A 23,600-nucleotide genomic window follows, 5' to 3' on the forward strand; every position below is an offset into this window, starting at 1 on the left:
AACATCACACACAAGCCTTGCAAGCAATGTGACTTAGTGTAAGTTGCGGGATCTTGTATTACGAAACGAGTAAAGAGACTTGCCGGTAAACGAGATTGAAATAGGTATGCGGATACTGACGATCGAATCTCGGGCAAGTAACATACCGAAGGACAAAGGGAATGACATACGGGATTATATGAATCCTTGGCACTGAGGTTCAAACGATAAGATCTTCGTAGAATATGTGGGATCCAATATGGGCATCCAGGTCCCGCTATTGGGTATTGACCGAGGAGTCACTCTGGTCATGTCTACATAGTTCTCGAACCCGCAGGGTCTGCACACTTAAGGTTCGACGTTGTTTTATGCGTATTTGAGTTATATGGTTGGTTACCGAATGTTGTTCGGAGTCCCGGATGAGATCACGGACGTCACGAGGGTTTCCGGAATGGTCCGGAAACGAAGATTGATATATAGGATGACCCCATTTGATTACAGGAAGGTTTTCGGAGTTACCGGGAATGTACCGATAATGACGAATGGGTTCCGGGTGTTCACCGGGGGGGGGGGGGGCAACCCACCCCGGGGAACACCCATAGGCCTTGGGGGTGGCGCACCAGCCCTTGGTGGGCTGGTGGGACAGCCCAAGAGGGCCCTATGCGTCAAGGATAGAAAATCAAAGAGAAAGAAAAAAAAGAGGTGGGAAAGGAGAGAAGGACTCCACTTTCCAATCCTAGTTGGACTAGGATTGGAGGAGGACTCCTCCTCCCTTGGTGGCGCAGCCCTTGGGGCTCCTTGAGCCTCAAGGCAAGCCTCCCCTCCCTCCTCCTATATATATGGAGCAATTAGGGCTGATTTGAGACAACTTTTTCAAGGCAGCCCGACCACATATCTCCACGGTTTTACCTCTAGATCGCGTTTCTGCGGAGCTCGGGCGGAGCCCTGCCGAGATAAGATCATCACCAACCTCCGGAGCGCCGTCATGCTCCCGGAGAACTCATCTACCTCTCTGTCTCTCTTGCTGGATCAAGAAGGCCGAGATCATCGTCGAGCTGTACGTGTGCTGAACGCGGAGGTGTTGTCCGTTCGGCACTAGATCGTGGGACGGATCGCGGGGCGGTTCGTGGGACGGTTCGCGGGGCGGATCGAGGGACGTGAGGACGTTCCACTACATCAACCGCGTTCACTAACGCTTCTGCTGTGCGATCTACAAGGGTACGTAGATCGGAAATCCCCTCTCGTAGATGAACATCACCATGATAGGTCTTCGTGCGCGTAGGAAAATTTTTGTTTCCCATGCGACGTTCCCCAACAGACCCCCCCTCCTAAGTAAACTTCAGATCGATCGTGCCAACACCAAGAACATAAGTACTTGGTCCATTCCCCCATCAATACGCACATGTGCTTGTGACCTAGTAAGAAGAAAATAATGAAATGTCAACACACACATGAATATTTTCACCAGTGTCTACAAACCAATCGGTGGATTGACAAACTGAAAATACAGTAAATTAATTACCGTACCTAGATGCACATTCTCATTGTTGCTTACAATCATATTGATAGACTTGGAGTCGTGTCCTGGCTTTTTGTACTTCTTTGGGCACTTGTTGGACCAATGTTCTTCCGAACCAGAAGTGAAGCAACAATCTGCCTTCTTGTTCTTCTCCAAGATATTATTACCCTTCTTCTTAAATTCAGTATTATGTTAGAGATAATTATTTCCCTTGGGCATGTGGGAATTGAAGTTCTTCTTATTACCATATTGGCGACAGAAGTTCCTTCAACCCTTTCTCGTGCTAGTCCTTTGCTCTCGAATTCTGCTCAATATTTAGATGACTTATCACATTATGTACTGAGAACTCATGCCTTTGATGTTTCAGAGTGGTAGAAAAGTTTCTACATGAATTAGGGACCTCACAGATTATGCATCTCGCAACTAATTTGCCCGGTAAATAACACTTAAGAAGCCGAAGCTCCTTAGCGATGCACCGTAACTAATGAGTTTGTTCCAATACAGAATGGTTCTCGACCATTTTATAATTGTGGAACTACTCGATGACATACATCTCGCTTTCAGCAACAATGGCATCGAATTTAGATACGAGCGCGTCCCACAAGTCCTTGACAACCCAAATATGTAAATATGCGTCAACCAACTTATCTCCGATCACGCTTAGAACTGCTCCAACAAAGATGACGGTGGCCTCTCTGAACACCTTCTCCTTTTCAGGAGGGATCGTTCCTACATGAGTAGCACCGGCGATCCAGAACACGTTCATCACTGTGGGTCGGTTTTAGTCTTGCGACACTTCAAATACATCCCCCTAAACGGGGTCGGTTTTAGTGCAGCAGCAAAACCTTGAATCAAAAATTGCCTACATAATTTAGGTTTTTTTTGGATTGCTGAGTATATTAGCAATTTTTCGATTAATTTAATCCTTTAGTAAATCATGAACTTGGCATTGATACAATTTATCACATATTGATTATGGTTTAAATAAGCATGTACTACGCATATAGTAAAAACATCTACATGCATAGCTAGTATTGCTAAAGACAAAAATAAGCACATGATGGATAAATATGTTATACCCTCTAATAGGTGAGTTGGTCGTAGCAGCGCTAGTGGCGATAATAGCCTCTTCGATGACCTTCTTGTTGGCTTCGAGTTTCTTGCCAGCGAGACGATCGACTTTGTTGGGGGTGGACATGGTGACGATGAAGACGACACAGACGTGGACGATGACGAGCAGTCGCGTAGGAGATGTTCATCAAAATCCTAATCGCCCTCTCCTGTACATGACCTGGGGAGGAAGGCTTTCAGAGGCCTGCTCTTCCGACAACCGTGTATGTGGTGGACGGGATGGCATCACCAACGACATCAATAACAAAGGAACAACGTGGGACGAGTGCGCATGGAAGGAGATTCGATTTGTTGCAATGATTAGGATTGGCGGATGCCTCATATATATATAGGCGCGACCGCGTGGAGAGACGAGGGTTGGACCCACGTTTGAGTCGGTAGCAACCCATGATCTGAAGTCTCAGATCGCGACTCTCCTGTTCGGGACTCTCTGTTCATGTGCGGCAAAAATAAGCGCATAGGAAGCTCGGCTCCGCTCATTCTCGCGCGCCGCAACGGGCGGTGGAGGAGGAGCATGTGAGAACCACTTCTCTTCTCAAGCTACAATAACATGTGGGAGAAAGTTTCGTATAAGGAGGTGTAACTCTTTCTCCACTGTTAAGATGAGACTAAACTATCCACCACTCTCTTGTCATGTCATCTACATGATCCTTTAGAGATTTTTCTGAAAATATTGGATGGACGTAAAGCTCACTCCATATTTCAACAGGATTGACAGGAGGAGGTTGCACTCCGACGAGGGATTTGGAGGAGGAGACGACCGGAGTTGAGATCGTTGCACTTCTCCTTCGCACTTCTATAGAGTGCTCACCGTATCCCAACTTCTAATCCCATTTGTATCCCTATACAACCATGGACGGATGTATGTGGATCCGACCCATAGAAAATAGGGCCTAGGTTACACGTGAGGATCGGCCCGCTCCATGTGAGGTAAAAATAAACTTTTTTTAAATATTGATGAAAATTTTATATATTTGGTGAACAATTTCTTTTTTAATTGGATGAACCTTTTTGGTTAATGAATATTTTTAGAAATTCATGAACATTTTGTAAAAGTATGACTTTTTTCCTATCTCGTGAACACATTTTGAATTTGATTTTTTTTTAAATTAGATGAACATATGCTCATCATTTTTCAATATTCGCGGGTTCAAAAAATATTCGCGAAATAAAAAGGTAAAAAATAAAAGCACGAGATAAATAAACATGAAGAGGTAATTAAAACGAAAATGAAAACCACAGAAACCTAAAAAAACGGAAACGAACGGAAGGGTGATCTTGCGCTGGGCCGGGCCAATTTGCACACAATAAATACGACCCAGTCCCTCTCCTGGACGGCCTAGGTTATACGGCCCGCTCCATGTCCCGCTCCCGTGACGAGACGGACACGGCAAACGCGACGGCGGCCGAGATCCGCGCCGCCGCGTTCGACGAGGGAGCCGGGGCACGCAAGCTAGCCTACCGAGAGACTGATTCGGAGATGGGCGGGATGCGGGCCAGCGGCGCGGCAGCGTCGTGGGTTGTGGGAGGAGGCGCACCTCTACGGCAACCGGGACGGCGCCGCCATCCCGGCGCTCCTCGACTCCCGCTTCGACGGCGACAAGCTCGACGCGCTCAAGAACCTTTTCGCCCTCATCTCTCAGGGCGTCTACGTCGCCCACCTCTCCCCGCAGGTCCGGCTAGCGTCCCTCTCCTCTCGTCTCGTCTCATCTCACGCCGCGGATTCCGGCGACTGAATTGCGTGTGTGCTTGCGGCGCAGGTGGTCAAGAACTTGGCGGCGTAGTCGATTGAGGTGAAGAGAAGCTCGTCTACCTGCTCCGGCTAGCGTTCCCCTCCTCTCGTCTCGTCTCGTCTCATCTCACCTCAAGCAATTACGTGCGTGCTTGCAAGAAGCTCGTCAAGAACGTGATGGCGCAGTCGCTTGAAGAAGCTCGCCTCATCTACCTCTACCTGCTCCACTGCCAGAGGTAAGCTCGGCCCCCTCCCTCAGCTTTACCTCTCCCTGCGTGCGATAAGCCAGAGCCAAATCCTAGGTAGATTTCGTTGCGGTTTTCTTTTCCTGCGGTAGGTGGGAGCTAATTAGTCAGGTCGTGGAACGGCTTGTTAAAGAAACAATCCCTAGTTTAGCAAAACGCAAATTCATGGATGCTTGGACTGGATCATGAAATTGCCTCTTCTGATGTTGTCGAGACACTTGGGTTTGAACTCGTGCACAATCTTGATTCTAGCTGTGAGTAGTCCTAGTCGAACAAACATGACGCTTTTGCATTCAGGAAAACTATTTTATCTGAGAAAGTCTGAACCTGTACAATGCTTCTGCATTGAAAAACTTTTGTCTCCGTTCAGCATAGTGCTTGGAGTGAAAAATTTGACAAAATTAAATCATGGGTGTGGGTAATCCTAGGCCTACTCCTACCTTAACCGACTTAATGTTTTGCACTGGGAGGTTAGAAATTAGAATGCGATGTTGCAATTTAGTTGTCTGAAAATGTCTGAATCATATGCATTAATTGTTTCTCTAGCGAAGATACTGCACTCGTCCTAGTATAGTGCAATGAGTGAAAGCGTTGAGCTTTGCTTTATTTCTCGCACGGGACGTTGATGGTGTTTTTCCAATGATGCTACTTTTGTAAATCTTGGAGCCATTTGCGTGTACTGTCTATTGATTGTGTGTTATTTATTTTTCATTTTCCGAGCGAGTAGAAAACGTTATTTTTTGGAAGATTCAAGGATGTTTGAGGAGTGACCAAAAGCATTGAATACTTTGCCGAGCGAGGCAAGCAACCTACTCTAATCATTTTGAACCCATATTTGCATTACACACTTAGAATTGTTTTTCATGCATAAAGTATAGTTTACTAGTATTGCATTGCTAAGTAAGTTAGATAGGGTTAGCTATGCCCTATGTGCTTGATAATGACACCCCCTTTGACATTCTCAATACCCCTCCTTTCTAACCCTCTTGGGAAATAAAGAAACCATCAGACTTACAAGAAACCTCAATCCCAAGGAAGTGGCACACATGACCAAGATCAGATATAGAAACTATTCACTAAGACAAGCATTTACAAAGGCAATCCACTCAACGTCGTTGCCAGTGATAGTCATGTATCGACATGTAAAATAAGAGTTCGACCACGAGCTGAAAGGTGGAAATAAAGTGCAGGATCATGAGCACTCGCCACTAAGATAAAATGCTCAAATCATACATGAGGGGCTTTCTCATGCAACTCGCCATTAAGAAATGTATTCATGACGTCCACCCGAGAGACATACCAGTGGCAAAGAAATATCACAATGGGAAGTGTCCGAAGAGTGGTCATACGGGCCATAAGAGCAAATGTCTCATCATAGTTACAACCATGTTTCTGCTGAAAGCCACATGTCACAAGACGAGCTTAGAAACGCTCAAGAGAACCATCACTGTCTAAACCATATAGACCCACTTACAAGTTACAAGTGACAGAATAAGCATGTGGAGGAAGGTAAATGTGATCCCACATGTCGGTGCGTTCAAGAGCAGCAATCTCCTATCCATTGCATGCCGTTGTTCGGGAAAAATATGATGTCTCGATAAGAAGTCGTCTCGAGAAGAGCGGCGTCAGAATACCCATCATGGCCAATAGGCGGAAGCGGGGTAGCGCGAAAGCCATAAGTAGGTAGAGCTAGTGGAGTTGCATTGCCAACAGAAGGAGCATAATAGTCGAGGGAGATGGCTCGTTAGAAGAAGATGGTTCAGAAACCAAGAAGATACATTCAACAGACCGAGCTGTCAGTTTGGTGCATTCGCGGGGGCAAGAACGCGTGCCAAACACAAAAGAAAAAATGAAGCAATGAGGAGTAACGAAAATGACCAGAAATACGCTCGAGATGAATGTCACCCTGCGAGCAAGGCTAAATGTTCATGAGGTAGGTGGAAGTAGAAACAAAACTCAACCCAAAAGGGAGATTGAAGAGAGACAACAATCTTCAATGCACGAGTCGCCTTAAGGAGGCGACGATGCTTGCGCTGAACACAAACATTCTGAGCATCAGGACCACGACAAGAGAACTGAGCAAATGTGCCATGCCCAACAAGGAATTTGCCGAACAGATGATAGATGAACTCAAGAGGAAAATCTGCATTTGAAGACGCAAATAGGAGTGGAAAGTGAGTATGAAGCATGTCGGAGGATAAGACCTCACTACCAGAAAACATAAATATATCCATGTTTGCCGAGAGAAATCATCTATAAAGATAGTATAGTAGCAATAGTCTCCTTTCGATGCAAAGGAAGTTGGACCCCAAACATCAAGTGAACAAGATCAAAAGGATGCCGAGACACAGTCTCACGATGAAGATAAGCTAATTGAACATGTTTGCCCAACCGACAAACCTGACAGTCTAAAGACACACCTTTCGACATTGAAGTTCAAGAATTTTAGGGTGTAGTATGATCAACTTTGGATATATTGGATTTATATGGGCTAGATGATAGTTAGCAGCATCAATCATGATTATAAAAATTGGTGGATTATTAGATCATCTAGGATTGGATTAGTAGTATAAGAAAACAAGGATCTTAAAGTAACACAACATGTGTTTCCTTTAGGTCAGAATGAGAGTTAGCAGCATTATGAAAATTATGAAAATTGTCCTTTAGGTCAGAATGATTATGGAAATTGGAGGATTATTGAACCATCTAGGATTGGATTGGTAGTAAGGAAACAAGGATCTTGGAGTAGCACAACTTGTGTTTCCTTTAGGTTAAATGATATAGCTCCTTGGATTCTAGGATGGAGATAACTGGGTTTTGATTTTTGATGTTTTGATCTAAGCTTAGTAGCTTGCATGTGCCCCATATGAGTATAATCATGGATACAATACATGTGGATCAAAGTTGTTAGACCTAGGTGATTTTGTTGTCCCTTCCCAAGAATGTTACGAGTACAAGATCATCATGGGAGGATGGTTTGGATTAATTTGAACATATGGCAATTTTGATGGTATGTGATAACCTTGTGGGAGTTGGCCCATGTGAGCCTCATAATAGTTGGTATCAGAGAAATGGTGTTTAAGTGTGTTATTGTGAACTTTTACCCTCAGACCCAAACCCTATACCCCTTAAGTCTCACCAAGCCATGACTTGGTCGAGCCGCGACAACAGAGCTGGATATGAAGGTTGTGGCCCTTAACCTAATCCTTACCCAACCAAGCCAATTGATGAATATCATGGGAAGAACATGTTTGTGAGTTCTTGGACAAGTTTGTTGTTGTCATCATTGATGACCTCTTGGAGAAAGATCATTAGCAACACCTCAGAATGATTTTATGTGGATTTAGTTTGGTGATTGTGATATTGAGGAGATAGTAAGGATGTTATGTGATTTTGCGTTTAGCACGTGATTGTTGTGAGGTGGGCATGCGATTATTATGTTGGTGGATAAACACGTTTTTAATTAATCTTAGAACAATTTGAATTTAGTTAAGTGATTGTGATCTTGAATCAAATTTCATTGTGAATTTTGAGATTTTCGTTGAATATACTCTGGTGATTGTGATCTTGAGGAGACAATCAATGATTTTTGGTGGATTATGAGATTTTAGGTGTAGTAGGTCACTCTGGTGATTATTAGATTGATAGATAAACAAATATTTTATTACTCTTACAATAATTTGGCAGTTTGGCAATTTTGGTTGAATATACTTTGGTGATTATGATCTTGAGGAGATAGTCAAACATTTTCGGTGGATTATGAGTTTTTAGGTTTAGTGGTGATCGTGGTGATTATTAGATTGGTGGATCAACATATATTTAATTAATCTTACAGTATTTGTTAGTTAGGTGAATATGATCTTGAAACAAATTTAACGGTGGATTACGAGATTTTAGTTGGATTTAGTTAGGTGATTGTGTTCTTGAGAAGATAGTTAAAGATGTTTGGTGGATTATGACATTTTTGGTCTAATTAGTGAGCATAATGATTATTATATTGGTGGATAAACAAATCTTTGATTAATTTTGAACAATTTGGATTTAGCTAGGTGATTGTGATCTTTAATAGAGTTTCATAGTGGATTATGAGATTTTAGATGGATTTAGCTAGGTGATTGTGATGTTGAGAAGATAGTCAATGATGTTCGGTGGATTATGAGATAGTATGTCTAATAGGTGAGCATGATGATTATTACATTGGTGGATAAGCATATCTTTAAATTAATTGGAACAATTTGGATTTAGCTTGGTGATTATGATTTTGAATCAAATTTCACGATGGATTATGATATTTTAGGTGGATTTAGTTTGGTTATTGGGATGTTGAGGACATAGTCAAAGATGTGTGGTGGATTTTGATATTTTAGGCCTAGTAGGTGAGCATGGTTATTATTAGATTGGTGAATAAATAGTTCTTTAATTAGCATTGCACTAATTTGGGTGATTGTGATCTTGAACTGCTCGAGATGAATGTCACCCTGCAGAGCAAGGAAGGCTGACTTTCATGAGATACCTTGTTGTGTAAAAAGTGGTCTCTCGTTACCAGAAGAATCAGTAGAAAAACCCGAAGATGGAGAACCAACAGAAGCAAATATCTGGCACTAACGTTGTGTAATCTCCGGTGTGGGTAGGGGCTCATTTGAAGAGGTTGACAAAGAAGCACCAGACGGTGAAACAAGAATAAGTGGGTGTGGAAGTCATGCAATTTTTGTTCCTTGTTGATCCGGCTTGGCGTCCTTCCCCTGTATGCGGGTTATGTGTCACGGGCTTGATGTACCATCCCACGTTCCCTTGTTGGCGGCCGTTGGCCCCGGCGACAGGTAGCGTCATGCTCACATCATGTGCGTTAGACATTGCGGTGCCGACTGCCTTTGCTCCTGCACCGTCGATAGGTGGTGCTTGGGCTTTCAGCTATCGTGGCGCCCAGCAGAGGAACACGGGTTGTGGGATCGAGACAGCACACAGAGCGACCCGTAGCCAGGGAAAGGATGTCCAATCGGACTGACATGGAGCGGAGAGTGCACGAGGGGTGTGGTGGAAGGGGTGAAAACGCTGCCGGGAGCGGACTGCTGCCGCCATCAGCTTTTGAACCTGGAGTCGAGCAGTGAGGGAATGGCGATAGGGGAGGCGAGGAAGGCAGGTAAATGTCATTGGGAGGAGAAATGCTTCATCCACCCTATGCCTTTGCGTCAGCCGTGATGGTGAACGGTTGTGGCAGATTCAATGTCTACACGTGGATCTACTACTGGATGGCATGTCATGGTTGTTGTGGAGTGAGGTGCCACGATTATTGTGTTGTGTGGGTGAGTTTGAAGAGATAGAAGTCACATTGTGCTCTAGTCTAGGGCTTGAGCTATACCAAGTGAAACTTATTCGAGTTTTTGCGCTCTCAAGCTTAAGCCTTTCTCTGAACCAAACCTAGGCCAAGAAACCCATCCTAGCTATTAAAGTTCTGAAAGCATGGACTTATATCGATGTGCTTAACTTATGGAATTGTAAGAGCACCGCTTAAGCACCAACAACTTTTGCGTGGAATAAAAGCCAACATCAGATTGTGATTGTGTGAGTTAGTCATGTTACATCCTTCTGCCCCAAATGCACCAGGTTGGGTGGTGCCATACAGAAGTTGTTTTGAGGAGTTATGATTCGAAGATGAGATAAATTTAGAAATAAAGACAAGCATAGGACTCGAATCTGATGGGCTGGGGCCGCTTTCGTTGGATGTACCAACGATAGGTTGCAAGGTGATTATTCCGGTCAGGTACGAATACGCAGCAAAGTTGGCTTGCCATCTATCTCGTGTCCTACGATTCGCCTGCGTGTGTTTGGCCGAAGAAAAATCCATCCAGTTGGTTTTAGCTAGCTTCGTGCACCCTGGTGCAGCATGCTGTGGCGTGACGGAAGGGTCGGGGACAGGTTTCATGGAGGCTTAGATCATTTATAACCAGGCACCTTAACAAATTAACCATTTGATCAGTGACTGGTCATAAAAACATGATTTAATATGATCCTTCAAATCTATCTCAAATGTCTGGACTGAAGGACACCCCTCATATCCATCTTAAATATGAAAATGATATAACGGCTTGCGGACACGTTTGGTCATGCCCGGTCAGTCTGTCATGTAGGATACAATCTCATCTCGGATCATCTTTTTTTTATTCATCCTTTTTTTTGTTCACCAATCACGTGCAAGTGATCGGACATATAAAAATATATAAAAAATGCGGCTGCATGACAAAAAATAGGGGCTCAAAACGGACAGACCCGATCATTGACCGGACGGGTCCACAGATGCTTGGGGGCAGATTTATAAATTTCGACTGTTGATGCTCGACACGACGGCATAGTGATGGGCGGAATGGAGCCGAAATAACGAATGTTGCAAACGTATAGTCGGGCTCTAGCTATCGCGTTAGAGCTGACGTTATCACCAGAATTGGCAGGTGCAAAGGAGGTAGGAGTGTTGGTTCTCGTCACACATACACGGGAGATTAATTAATAGAAGCAACGCTTGGGACTTGGAAGACGAAGAGGTTTTGGTCAGATGGGGGCATAGAAAGCTCGTTTTGCTGCACAGCTACATGAGGTGGCGGTGGGGTCAGTAGGCATATCCTTAAGCCAATGGAGGAGCATGCGTGTTAGTACAATGTTCCCGTAATTTAATAGAGCTATAGTGGCAGGTATATAGGGTGGGGTGGTGGGATTGCTTCCGAGTTCCGCTCTGGATGAACTCACCACCAACTAAAAACTTTATAATAGTGAAGACGATATATCTTTGAAGATGAGATAACCTGATGGTGATTTATTAGGCGATTGTGATCTTGAACCAAATTTAATGATGGATAAAAAAAATTCAATGATACATATACAAATCCATAGTCGGTCAATAGAACTTGTGGTTTATACTGATTCAGATAACCATAAAATTTGAGTTTATTTAAATCAGGGTTATGATGTTGGTGAATTGCTTTGTGTTAAATTCACACGTTTGGAGATTGAAGTTGAAGAACTTTAGAGTGTAGTATGATCATCCTTGGATATATCATTATAAAGGTTAGATGATAGTTATCAGTATCAATCATGATTATGAAAATTGGTGCATTATCAGAGCATCTGGGATTGGACTAGTTGTATAAGGAAACAAGGATCTTGGAGTAACACAACTTGTGTTTCCTTTAGGCCAGAATAAGAGTTAGCAACATCAATTATGATTATGAAAATTGGTGGATTATTGGAGCATCTCGGATTGGATTAGTAGTAAGAAAACTAGGATCTTTGAGTAGCACAACATGTGTTTCCTTTAGGTTAAATGAGGTAGCTACTTGGATTATAGGATGGAGATAACTTGGGGGCACTTAGATTTCTAATGTTTTGGTCTAAGCTTAGTAGCTTGCATGTGCCTCATATGGATATAATCATGGATACGATACATGTGGATCGGAGTTGTTAGACCTAGGTGATTTTGATACCCCTCCCCAAGAATGTTATGAGTAAAAGATCATCTTAGGAGGATCGTTTGGATTAATTCAAAGAGATGGCAATTTTTATGGTATGTGATAACCTTGCGGGAATTGGGCCATGTGAGCCTCATAATAGTTGGTATGACAGAAATGGTGTTTAAGTGTGTTATGGTGAACATTTACCCTCACATCCAAACCCTATCAACCTTAAGTCTCATCAAGCCATGACTTGGTCAAGCTGTGACAACGAAGTTGGATATGAACGATGTGGCTCTTGACCTAATCCTTACCTTACCTAGCAATTTGATGAACATCATGAATAACATGTTTGTGAGTTCTTGGACAAGTTTGTCGTTGTTATCATTGATGCCATCTTCGTCTACTCTCCCTAGGAGAAAGATCATTAGCAACACCTGAGAGAATGATTTTATGTGGATTTAGTTTGGTGATTGTGATATTAAGGAGATAGTCAAGGATGTTATGAGATTTTACGTTTAGTAGGTGAGCATGTGATTATTTGTTGGTGGATAAACACGTTTTTAATTAATCTTAGAATAATTTGAATTTACCTAAGTGACTGTTATCTTGAATCAAATTTCATGGTGAAATTTTGAGATTTTGGTTGAATATACTTTGGTGATTGTGATCTTGAGGATATAGTCAAAGACTTTCGGTGGATAGGGGAAGTGAGGAAGGCAAGAAGAGGGCATTGGGAGGAGAAAGGCTTCATCCACCCCATGACTTTGCGCCAGCCGCGATGGTGAACAGTTGTGGGTAGATTCGATGTCTGCACGTGGATCTACTACTCGGGATGGCATGTTATGGTTGTTCTGGAGTGAAGTGCCACACCTATTGTGTTGTGTGGGTGACTTTGGAGAGATAGAAGTCGTGTTGTGCTTTAGTCTAGCCCTTCAAACTATAACGAGTGTAACCTATTCCGAGTTTCTACGCTCTCAAGCTTAGGCCTCTCTCTGAACCAAACCTAACCCAAGAAACCCGACCTAACTATTAAAGTTCTGATAGCATGGACTTATATCTTTGTGCTTAACTTATAGAACTATAAGAGAACCGCTTAAAGCACCAACAACTTTTTCCTGGAATAAAAGCTAACATCAGATTTTTATTGTGTGAGTTAATCATGTTGCATCCTTAAGCCCCAACATGCACCAAGTTGGGTGGTGTCATACAAAAGTTGTTTTGCGGAGTTATGATTGGAAGATGAGATAACCTGATGGTGATGTAGAAGTGATATTCAAGAGATAGTCAAAGGTGTTCGGTGGATTATGAGAACTTAGGTCTAGTTGAGCATGGTGATTATTATATTGGTGGATAAAGAGATCTTTAATTAATCTTGGAATACTTTGGATTTAATCAGTTGATTGTGATCCTGAACCAAAATTTACGATGGACTTCAATAATACATATACAAATTCATAGTCGGTCAATAGAACTTGTGATTTATATTGATTTAGATAACCATAAAATTTGAGTTTATTTAAATCATGGTTATGATGTTGGTCAATTGCTTTGTGTTAAGTTCACATCTTTGGAGATTGAAGTTGAAGAACTTTAGGCTGTAGTATGATTAACCTTGGATATATCGCATTTATACATGATAGATGATAGTTAGCAGTATCAATCATGTTTATGAAAATTGGTGGATTATTAGAGCATCTGGGATTGGATTAGTATTATAAGGAAACATGGATCTTGGAGTAACACAACTTGTCGGTGCGCTCAAGAGCAGCAATCTCCTATCCATTGCATGCCGTTGTTCGGGAAGAAAACGATGTCTCGATAAGAAGTCGTCTCGAGAAGAGCGGCGTCAGAATACCCATCGCGGCCAATAGGCGGAAGCGGGGTAGCGCGAAAGCCATAAGTAGGTAGAGCTAGTGGAGTTGCATTGCCAACAGAAGGAGCATAATAGTCGAGGGAGATGGCTCGTTAGAAGAAGATGGTTTAGAAACCAAGAAGATGGTTTAGAAACCAAGAAGATACATTCAACAGACCGAGCTGTCAGTTTGGTGCATTCACGGGGGCAAGAACGCGTGCCAAACACAAAAGAAAAAATGAAGCAATGAGGAGTAACGAAAATGACCAGAAATACGCTCGAGATGAATGTCACCCTGCGAGCAAGGCTAAATGTTCATGAGGTAGGTGGAAGTAGAAACAAAACTCAACCCAAAAGGGAGATTGAAGAGCGACAACAATCTTCAATGCACGAGTCGCCTTAAGGAGGCGACGATGCTTGCGCTGAACACAAACATTCTGAGCATCAGGACCACGACAAGAGAACTGAGCAAATGTGCCATGCCCAACAAGGAATTTGCCGAACAGATGATAGATGAACTCAAGAGGAAAATCTGCATTTGAAGACGCAAATAGGAGTGGAAAGTGAGTATGAAGCATGTCGGAGGATAAGACCTCACTACCAGAAAACATAAATATATCCATGTTTGCCGAGAGAAATCATCTATAAAGATAGTATAGTAGCAATAGTCTCCTTTCGATGCAAAGGAAGTTGGACCCCAAACATCAAGTGAACAAGATCAAAAGGATGCCGAGACACAGTCTCACGATGAAGATAAGCTAATTGAACATGTTTGCCCAACCGACAAACCTGACAGTCTAAAGACACACCTTTCGACATTGAAGTTCAAGAATTTTAGGGTGTAGTATGATCAACTTTGGATATATTGGATTTATATGGGCTAGATGATAGTTAGCAGCATCAATCATGATTATAAAAATTGGTGGATTATTAGATCATCTAGGATTGGATTAGTAGTATAAGAAAACAAGGATCTTAAAGTAACACAACATGTGTTTCCTTTAGGTCAGAATGAGAGTTAGCAGCATTATGAAAATTATGAAAATTGTCCTTTAGGTCAGAATGATTATGGAAATTGGAGGATTATTGAACCATCTAGGATTGGATTGGTAGTAAGGAAACAAGGATCTTGGAGTAGCACAACTTGTGTTTCCTTTAGGTTAAATGATATAGCTCCTTGGATTCTAGGATGGAGATAACTGGGTTTTGATTTTTGATGTTTTGATCTAAGCTTAGTAGCTTGCATGTGCCCCATATGAGTATAATCATGGATACAATACATGTGGATCAAAGTTGTTAGACCTAGGTGATTTTGTTGTCCCTCCCCAAGAATGTTACGAGTACAAGATCATCATGGGAGGATGGTTTGGATTAATTTGAACATATGGCAATTTTGATGGTATGTGATAACCTTGTGGGAGTTGGCCCATGTGAGCCTCATAATAGTTGGTATCAGAGAAATGGTGTTTAAGTGTGTTATTGTGAACTTTTACCCTCAGACCCAAACCCTATACCCCTTAAGTCTCACCAAGCCATGACTTGGTCGAGCCGCGACAACAGAGCTGGATATGAAGGTTGTGGCCCTTAACCTAATCCTTACCCAACCAAGCCAATTGATGAATATCATGGGAAGAACATGTTTGTGAGTTCTTGGACAAGTTTGTTGTTGTCATCATTGATGACCTCTTGGAGAAAGATCATTAGCAACACCTCAGAATGATTTTATGTGGATTTAGTTTGGTGATTGTGATATTGAGGAGATAGTAAGGATGTTATGTGATTTTGCGTTTAGCACGTGATTGTTGTGAGGTGGGCATGCGATTATTATGTTGGTGGATAAACACGTTTTTAATTAATCTTAGAACAATTTGAATTTAGTTAAGTGATTGTGATCTTGAATCAAATTTCATTGTGAATTTTGAGATTTTCGTTGAATATACTCTGGTGATTGTGATCTTGAGGAGACAATCAATGATTTTTGGTGGATTATGAGATTTTAGGTGTAGTAGGTCACTCTGGTGATTATTAGATTGATAGATAAACAAATATTTTATTACTCTTACAATAATTTGGCAGTTTGGCAATTTTGGTTGAATATACTTTGGTGATTATGATCTTGAGGAGATAGTCAAACATTTTCGGTGGATTATGAGTTTTTAGGTTTAGTGGTGATCGTGGTGATTATTAGATTGGTGGATCAACATATATTTAATTAATCTTACAGTAATTTGTTAGTTAGGTGAATATGATCTTGAAACAAATTTAACGGTGGATTACGAGATTTTAGTTGGATTTAGTTAGGTGATTGTGTTCTTGAGAAGATAGTTAAAGATGTTTGGTGGATTATGACATTTTTGGTCTAATTAGTGAGCATAATGATTATTATATTGGTGGATAAACAAATCTTTGATTAATTTTGAACAATTTGGATTTAGCTAGGTGATTGTGATCTTTAATAGAGTTTCATAGTGGATTATGAGATTTTAGATGGATTTAGCTAGGTGATTGTGATGTTGAGAAGATAGTCAATGATGTTCGGTGGATTATGAGATAGTATGTCTAATAGGTGAGCATGATGATTATTACATTGGTGGATAAGCATATCTTTAAATTAATTGGAACAATTTGGATTTAGCTTGGTGATTATGATTTTGAATCAAATTTCACGATGGATTATGATATTTTAGGTGGATTTAGTTTGGTTATTGGGATGTTGAGGACATAGTCAAAGATGTGTGGTGGATTTTGATATTTTAGGCCTAGTAGGTGAGCATGGTTATTATTAGATTGGTGAATAAATAGTTCTTTAATTAGCATTGCACTAATTTGGGTGATTGTGATCTTGAACTGCTCGAGATGAATGTCACCCTGCAGAGCAAGGAAGGCTGACTTTCATGAGATACCTTGTTGTGTAAAAAGTGGTCTCTCGTTACCAGAAGAATCAGTAGAAAAACCCGAAGATGGAGAACCAACAGAAGCAAATATCTGGCACTAACGTTGTGTAATCTCCGGTGTGGGTAGGGGCTCATTTGAAGAGGTTGACAAAGAAGCACCAGACGGTGAAACAAGAATAAGTGGGTGTGGAAGTCATGCAATTTTTGTTCCTTGTTGATCCGGCTTGGCGTCCTTCCCCTGTATGCGGGTTATGTGTCACGGGCTTGATGTACCATCCCACGTTCCCTTGTTGGCGGCCGTTGGCCCCGGCGACAGGTAGCGTCATGCTCACATCATGTGCGTTAGACATTGCGGTGCCGACTGCCTTTGCTCCTGCACCGTCGATAGGTGGTGCTTGGGCTTTCAGCTATCGTGGCGCCCAGCAGAGGAACACGGGTTGTGGGATCGAGACAGCACACAGAGCGACCCGTAGCCAGGGAAAGGATGTCCAATCGGACTGACATGGAGCGGAGAGTGCACGAGGGGTGTGGTGGAAGGGGTGAAAACGCTGCCGGGAGCGGACTGCTGCCGCCATCAGCTTTTGAACCTGGAGTCGAGCAGTGAGGGAATGGCGATAGGGGAGGCGAGGAAGGCAGGTAAATGTCATTGGGAGGAGAAATGCTTCATCCACCCTATGCCTTTGCGTCAGCCGTGATGGTGAACGGTTGTGGCAGATTCAATGTCTACACGTGGATCTACTACTGGATGGCATGTCATGGTTGTTGTGGAGTGAGGTGCCACGATTATTGTGTTGTGTGGGTGAGTTTGAAGAGATAGAAGTCACATTGTGCTCTAGTCTAGGGCTTGAGCTATACCAAGTGAAACTTATTCGAGTTTTTGCGCTCTCAAGCTTAAGCCTTTCTCTGAACCAAACCTAGGCCAAGAAACCCATCCTAGCTATTAAAGTTCTGAAAGCATGGACTTATATCGATGTGCTTAACTTATGGAATTGTAAGAGCACCGCTTAAGCACCAACAACTTTTGCGTGGAATAAAAGCCAACATCAGATTGTGATTGTGTGAGTTAGTCATGTTACATCCTTCTGCCCCAAATGCACCAGGTTGGGTGGTGCCATACAGAAGTTGTTTTGAGGAGTTATGATTCGAAGATGAGATAAATTTAGAAATAAAGACAAGCATAGGACTCGAATCTGATGGGCTGGGGCCGCTTTCGTTGGATGTACCAACGATAGGTTGCAAGGTGATTATTCCGGTCAGGTACGAATACGCAGCAAAGTTGGCTTGCCATCTATCTCGTGTCCTACGATTCGCCTGCGTGTGTTTGGCCGAAGAAAAATCCATCCAGTTGGTTTTAGCTAGCTTCGTGCACCCTGGTGCAGCATGCTGTGGCGTGACGGAAGGGTCGGGGACAGGTTTCATGGAGGCTTAGATCATTTATAACCAGGCACCTTAACAAATTAACCATTTGATCAGTGACTGGTCATAAAAACATGATTTAATATGATCCTTCAAATCTATCTCAAATGTCTGGACTGAAGGACACCCCTCATATCCATCTTAAATATGAAAATGATATAACGGCTTGCGGACACGTTTGGTCATGCCCGGTCAGTCTGTCATGTAGGATACAATCTCATCTCGGATCATCTTTTTTTTATTCATCCTTTTTTTTGTTCACTAATCACGTGCAAGTGATCGGACATATAAAAATATATAAAAAATGCGGCTGCATGACAAAAAATAGGGGCTCAAAACGGACAGACCCGATCATTGACCGGACGGGTCCGCAGATGCTTGGGGGCAGATTTATAAATTTCGACTGTTGATGCTCGACACGACGGCATAGTGATGGGCGGAATGGAGCCGAAATAACGAATGTTGCAAACGTATAGTCGGGCTCTAGCTATCGCGTTAGAGCTGACGTTATCACCAGAATTGGCAGGTGCAAAGGAGGTAGGAGTGTTGGTTCTCGTCACACATACACGGGAGATTAATTAATAGAAGCAACGCTTGGGACTTGGAAGACGAAGAGGTTTTGGTCAGATGGGGGCATAGAAAGCTCGTTTTGCTGCACAGCTACATGAGGTGGCGGTGGGGTCAGTAGGCATATCCTTAAGCCAATGGAGGAGCATGCGTGTTAGTACAATGTTCCCGTAATTTAATAGAGCTATAGTGGCAGGTATATAGGGTGGGGTGGTGGGATTGCTTCCGAGTTCCGCTCTGGATGAACTCACCACCAACTAAAAACTTTATAATAGTGAAGACGATATATCTTTGAAGATGAGATAACCTGATGGTGATTTATTAGGCGATTGTGATCTTGAACCAAATTTAATGATGGATAAAAAAAATTCAATGATACATATACAAATCCATAGTCGGTCAATAGAACTTGTGGTTTATACTGATTCAGATAACCATAAAATTTGAGTTTATTTAAATCAGGGTTATGATGTTGGTGAATTGCTTTGTGTTAAATTCACACGTTTGGAGATTGAAGTTGAAGAACTTTAGAGTGTAGTATGATCATCCTTGGATATATCATTATAAAGGTTAGATGATAGTTATCAGTATCAATCATGATTATGAAAATTGGTGCATTATCAGAGCATCTGGGATTGGACTAGTTGTATAAGGAAACAAGGATCTTGGAGTAACACAACTTGTGTTTCCTTTAGGCCAGAATAAGAGTTAGCAACATCAATTATGATTATGAAAATTGGTGGATTATTGGAGCATCTCGGATTGGATTAGTAGTAAGAAAACTAGGATCTTTGAGTAGCACAACATGTGTTTCCTTTAGGTTAAATGAGGTAGCTACTTGGATTATAGGATGGAGATAACTTGGGGGCACTTAGATTTCTAATGTTTTGGTCTAAGCTTAGTAGCTTGCATGTGCCTCATATGGATATAATCATGGATACGATACATGTGGATCGGAGTTGTTAGACCTAGGTGATTTTGATACCCCTCCCCAAGAATGTTATGAGTAAAAGATCATCTTAGGAGGATCGTTTGGATTAATTCAAAGAGATGGCAATTTTTATGGTATGTGATAACCTTGCGGGAATTGGGCCATGTGAGCCTCATAATAGTTGGTATGACAGAAATGGTGTTTAAGTGTGTTATGGTGAACATTTACCCTCACATCCAAACCCTATCAACCTTAAGTCTCATCAAGCCATGACTTGGTCAAGCTGTGACAACGAAGTTGGATATGAACGATGTGGCTCTTGACCTAATCCTTACCTTACCTAGCAATTTGATGAACATCATGAATAACATGTTTGTGAGTTCTTGGACAAGTTTGTCGTTGTTATCATTGATGCCATCTTCGTCTACTCTCCCTAGGAGAAAGATCATTAGCAACACCTGAGAGAATGATTTTATGTGGATTTAGTTTGGTGATTGTGATATTAAGGAGATAGTCAAGGATGTTATGAGATTTTACGTTTAGTAGGTGAGCATGTGATTATTTGTTGGTGGATAAACACGTTTTTAATTAATCTTAGAATAATTTGAATTTACCTAAGTGACTGTTATCTTGAATCAAATTTCATGGTGAAATTTTGAGATTTTGGTTGAATATACTTTGGTGATTGTGATCTTGAGGATATAGTCAAAGACTTTCGGTGGATAGGGGAAGTGAGGAAGGCAAGAAGAGGGCATTGGGAGGAGAAAGGCTTCATCCACCCCATGACTTTGCGCCAGCCGCGATGGTGAACAGTTGTGGGTAGATTCGATGTCTGCACGTGGATCTACTACTCGGGATGGCATGTTATGGTTGTTCTGGAGTGAAGTGCCACACCTATTGTGTTGTGTGGGTGACTTTGGAGAGATAGAAGTCGTGTTGTGCTTTAGTCTAGCCCTTCAAACTATAACGAGTGTAACCTATTCCGAGTTTCTACGCTCTCAAGCTTAGGCCTCTCTCTGAACCAAACCTAACCCAAGAAACCCGACCTAACTATTAAAGTTCTGATAGCATGGACTTATATCTTTGTGCTTAACTTATAGAACTATAAGAGAACCGCTTAAAGCACCAACAACTTTTTCCTGGAATAAAAGCTAACATCAGATTTTTATTGTGTGAGTTAATCATGTTGCATCCTTAAGCCCCAACATGCACCAAGTTGGGTGGTGTCATACAAAAGTTGTTTTGCGGAGTTATGATTGGAAGATGAGATAACCTGATGGTGATGTAGAAGTGATATTCAAGAGATAGTCAAAGGTGTTCGGTGGATTATGAGAACTTAGGTCTAGTTGAGCATGGTGATTATTATATTGGTGGATAAAGAGATCTTTAATTAATCTTGGAATACTTTGGATTTAATCAGTTGATTGTGATCCTGAACCAAAATTTACGATGGACTTCAATAATACATATACAAATTCATAGTCGGTCAATAGAACTTGTGATTTATATTGATTTAGATAACCATAAAATTTGAGTTTATTTAAATCATGGTTATGATGTTGGTCAATTGCTTTGTGTTAAGTTCACATCTTTGGAGATTGAAGTTGAAGAACTTTAGGCTGTAGTATGATTAACCTTGGATATATCGCATTTATACATGATAGATGATAGTTAGCAGTATCAATCATGTTTATGAAAATTGGTGGATTATTAGAGCATCTGGGATTGGATTAGTATTATAAGGAAACATGGATCTTGGAGTAACACAACTTGTCGGTGCGCTCAAGAACAGCAATCAAGTTTTAACATGGATCTTGGCACTGACGATGATGCCTCACACCTAGAGATAGACACCGCGGAAATAAGCCCACTGTTGGATCATATCAATATGAGCCTCCTTCCAGATCTTATGCACAATCCTTCACGGTACAGGACCACCTTTGCTGTTCCAAGCCTCGTTGCGTGCGTGCGTCCCATAGAAACCAACACCTGACAGCAATAGCAGTGTGTGTTTCTTCTTCTTTTTTACTAGAGTTGTTTCGGCGGTAACTTGGATTATGAGGCAATGAATGGTTTCAACTCACTATATATCCTGCGGATACTTTGAGCGCCTCAAAGCATTTGGTTTGTTGATATATTACTGTTAGGCATTCAAATGTACCAGATTAAGGGAAAGAAAGGCGACTTACCTCTAAATCTGTGTTGCTCCCAAGCAACGTGTTGTACAAAAATGCAGCAGCGGCTGCAGGCATGTCAAACAAGTGATTTGATTTGATGCAGCAAAAGACTAAAAAGGAATTTTCCCTTGAGAACTTGGAATAAGTTATCATAACTAAGAATTATATCAGTAAGTGTAACTGTCCTGAAGATGTTAAGAGTTGCACTGCCCCTCAGCTATTGTTTCTGTTTCCGTGGAGCATCCGTCATATAATATTTGGAGACCTGGAGTCGCTGGCACATCTCATATCATTGGATATTCTTATGGCCGTGCACCAAGCATGTGTGTGAACAGAACATTTGTCTCACCATCTCGCTTCGCTTGCTGAGAGACACGGATATTCTCATGTCATGTAGTCAGGCCACCAACGGCAGCGAGTGTGAACATTTGTCTTTAGATAGACCAGTATGAACTTCTCGAAGAATAGATAGCTGCATGGTAGCGCTGGACACTTTGGGTACTCTATTCTTGTCTTTAAGAATGCACTGATGTATTTAATGTTCTCTAATTACTGTGAGATATATCTATTTTGTTAGCGTGGCAAGAAAGAGAAGGAAACGAATAACTAGGAATGCATGATACAAACTTCTGAGCATACATTCTTTGATAGGAATTGAATGATGTGACCTGTATAGGTATCGACGCGGGTGTTTCACCGTTTCTAAGTTGAGCTATTTGTGTGACATACTGACATCAACCTTAGCATTACATCTCTAATGCTGTTTTAACCTGAATCATCACTTCTGTTGTACGTACTATTTGTGTGGGGTTACAATATCTGAAGCTCTGGACATGTACAAAAAAATGAGGCACCTGCTTGGCGAGAAGCCAGCGCCTGAGGCGAAAGTCTAAATTCAGAATATATGCCTGGAATACTTGAGCCTTTTGCATATTTTTTACTGGCAGTAGTTCAACAATTTAGAGTTGGTATTTTAAGAAAGAGCATTTGCATGTGTGCATCTTTTCTTTTATGTCAGTGCAAGACCTTATACAATTTTAATTGAGGTAAATGACGTACGCTTTTGATTTCCTTAAGCAGGTTGAGGTATTTCACTTAGCTATATTTGTTTGTCAGTATGCTACATGCTCATTTAGATCCTTGCTCATCAAAGAACCATTCAAACCAAATGCTGAATCTTGATAGTGCTTTTCAGTTCTGCGATTCCTTGTTCAAGGATTTGTTCATTTACTTGTTGCAGCCAACAACTCTCTAATATCTTGTATCAGGATCCGTTGATTACTTGTTTCAGGACCTGATGGTCAGTATGCCTAGTGTTACACGCAGCAAAAATCTTCTCATGGCTATAACTTGTTCTTATGCATTACTGTTTTTTTTTCAACTAGCAGTTGCCTGCAGTGCAAATTTTCTTTCCTGTTGGTGACATGGAATGTTTGATCCAGTGGGTTTCTCAAGAGTCATGAGCTCAAGTATCCTCTAGGTGACTTGCAACTCTTGTTTGACCTAGCATTTAGTAAACTAAATTCTTTCTGAGTAACATGTATGCTGATAATAGTGAGTGTAAACTGAAGAGACTCAAACACTTAATGTACAAACAGTTGTCGTTCTTAAATTTTGTAGCACTGTAGTACTAGGATGTTTGTTGAAGTGGTGGACACATGTGGCAGGATGTGGGACATCCGCGGGTTATCCCACATACAGGCTGCTGAGTCTCT

At 41.8% G+C, this 23,600-nt stretch overlaps 1 long non-coding RNA gene across 1 annotated transcript in view; it reads left to right on the forward strand.

Annotated features, from left to right (window-relative positions):
- Window positions 1-4,005: 4,005 nt before the first annotated feature.
- The window catches only part of LOC123449824, a 19,950-nt gene continuing 355 nt past the window's right edge, over window positions 4,006-23,600 (forward strand). Inside the window, exons 1-3 of the long non-coding RNA XR_006632046.1 lie at window positions 4,006-4,302; window positions 4,390-4,597; window positions 23,274-23,600. The exon at window positions 23,274-23,600 is cut by the window's right edge and continues 355 nt beyond it. This is a non-coding gene — a long non-coding RNA (uncharacterized LOC123449824). The remainder of the gene's footprint in view (window positions 4,303-4,389; window positions 4,598-23,273) is intronic.

This window comes from Hordeum vulgare, chromosome 1H, assembly GCF_904849725.1.
Source record: "Hordeum vulgare subsp. vulgare chromosome 1H, MorexV3_pseudomolecules_assembly, whole genome shotgun sequence".
Classification (NCBI taxonomy): domain Eukaryota; kingdom Viridiplantae; phylum Streptophyta; class Magnoliopsida; order Poales; family Poaceae; genus Hordeum; species Hordeum vulgare.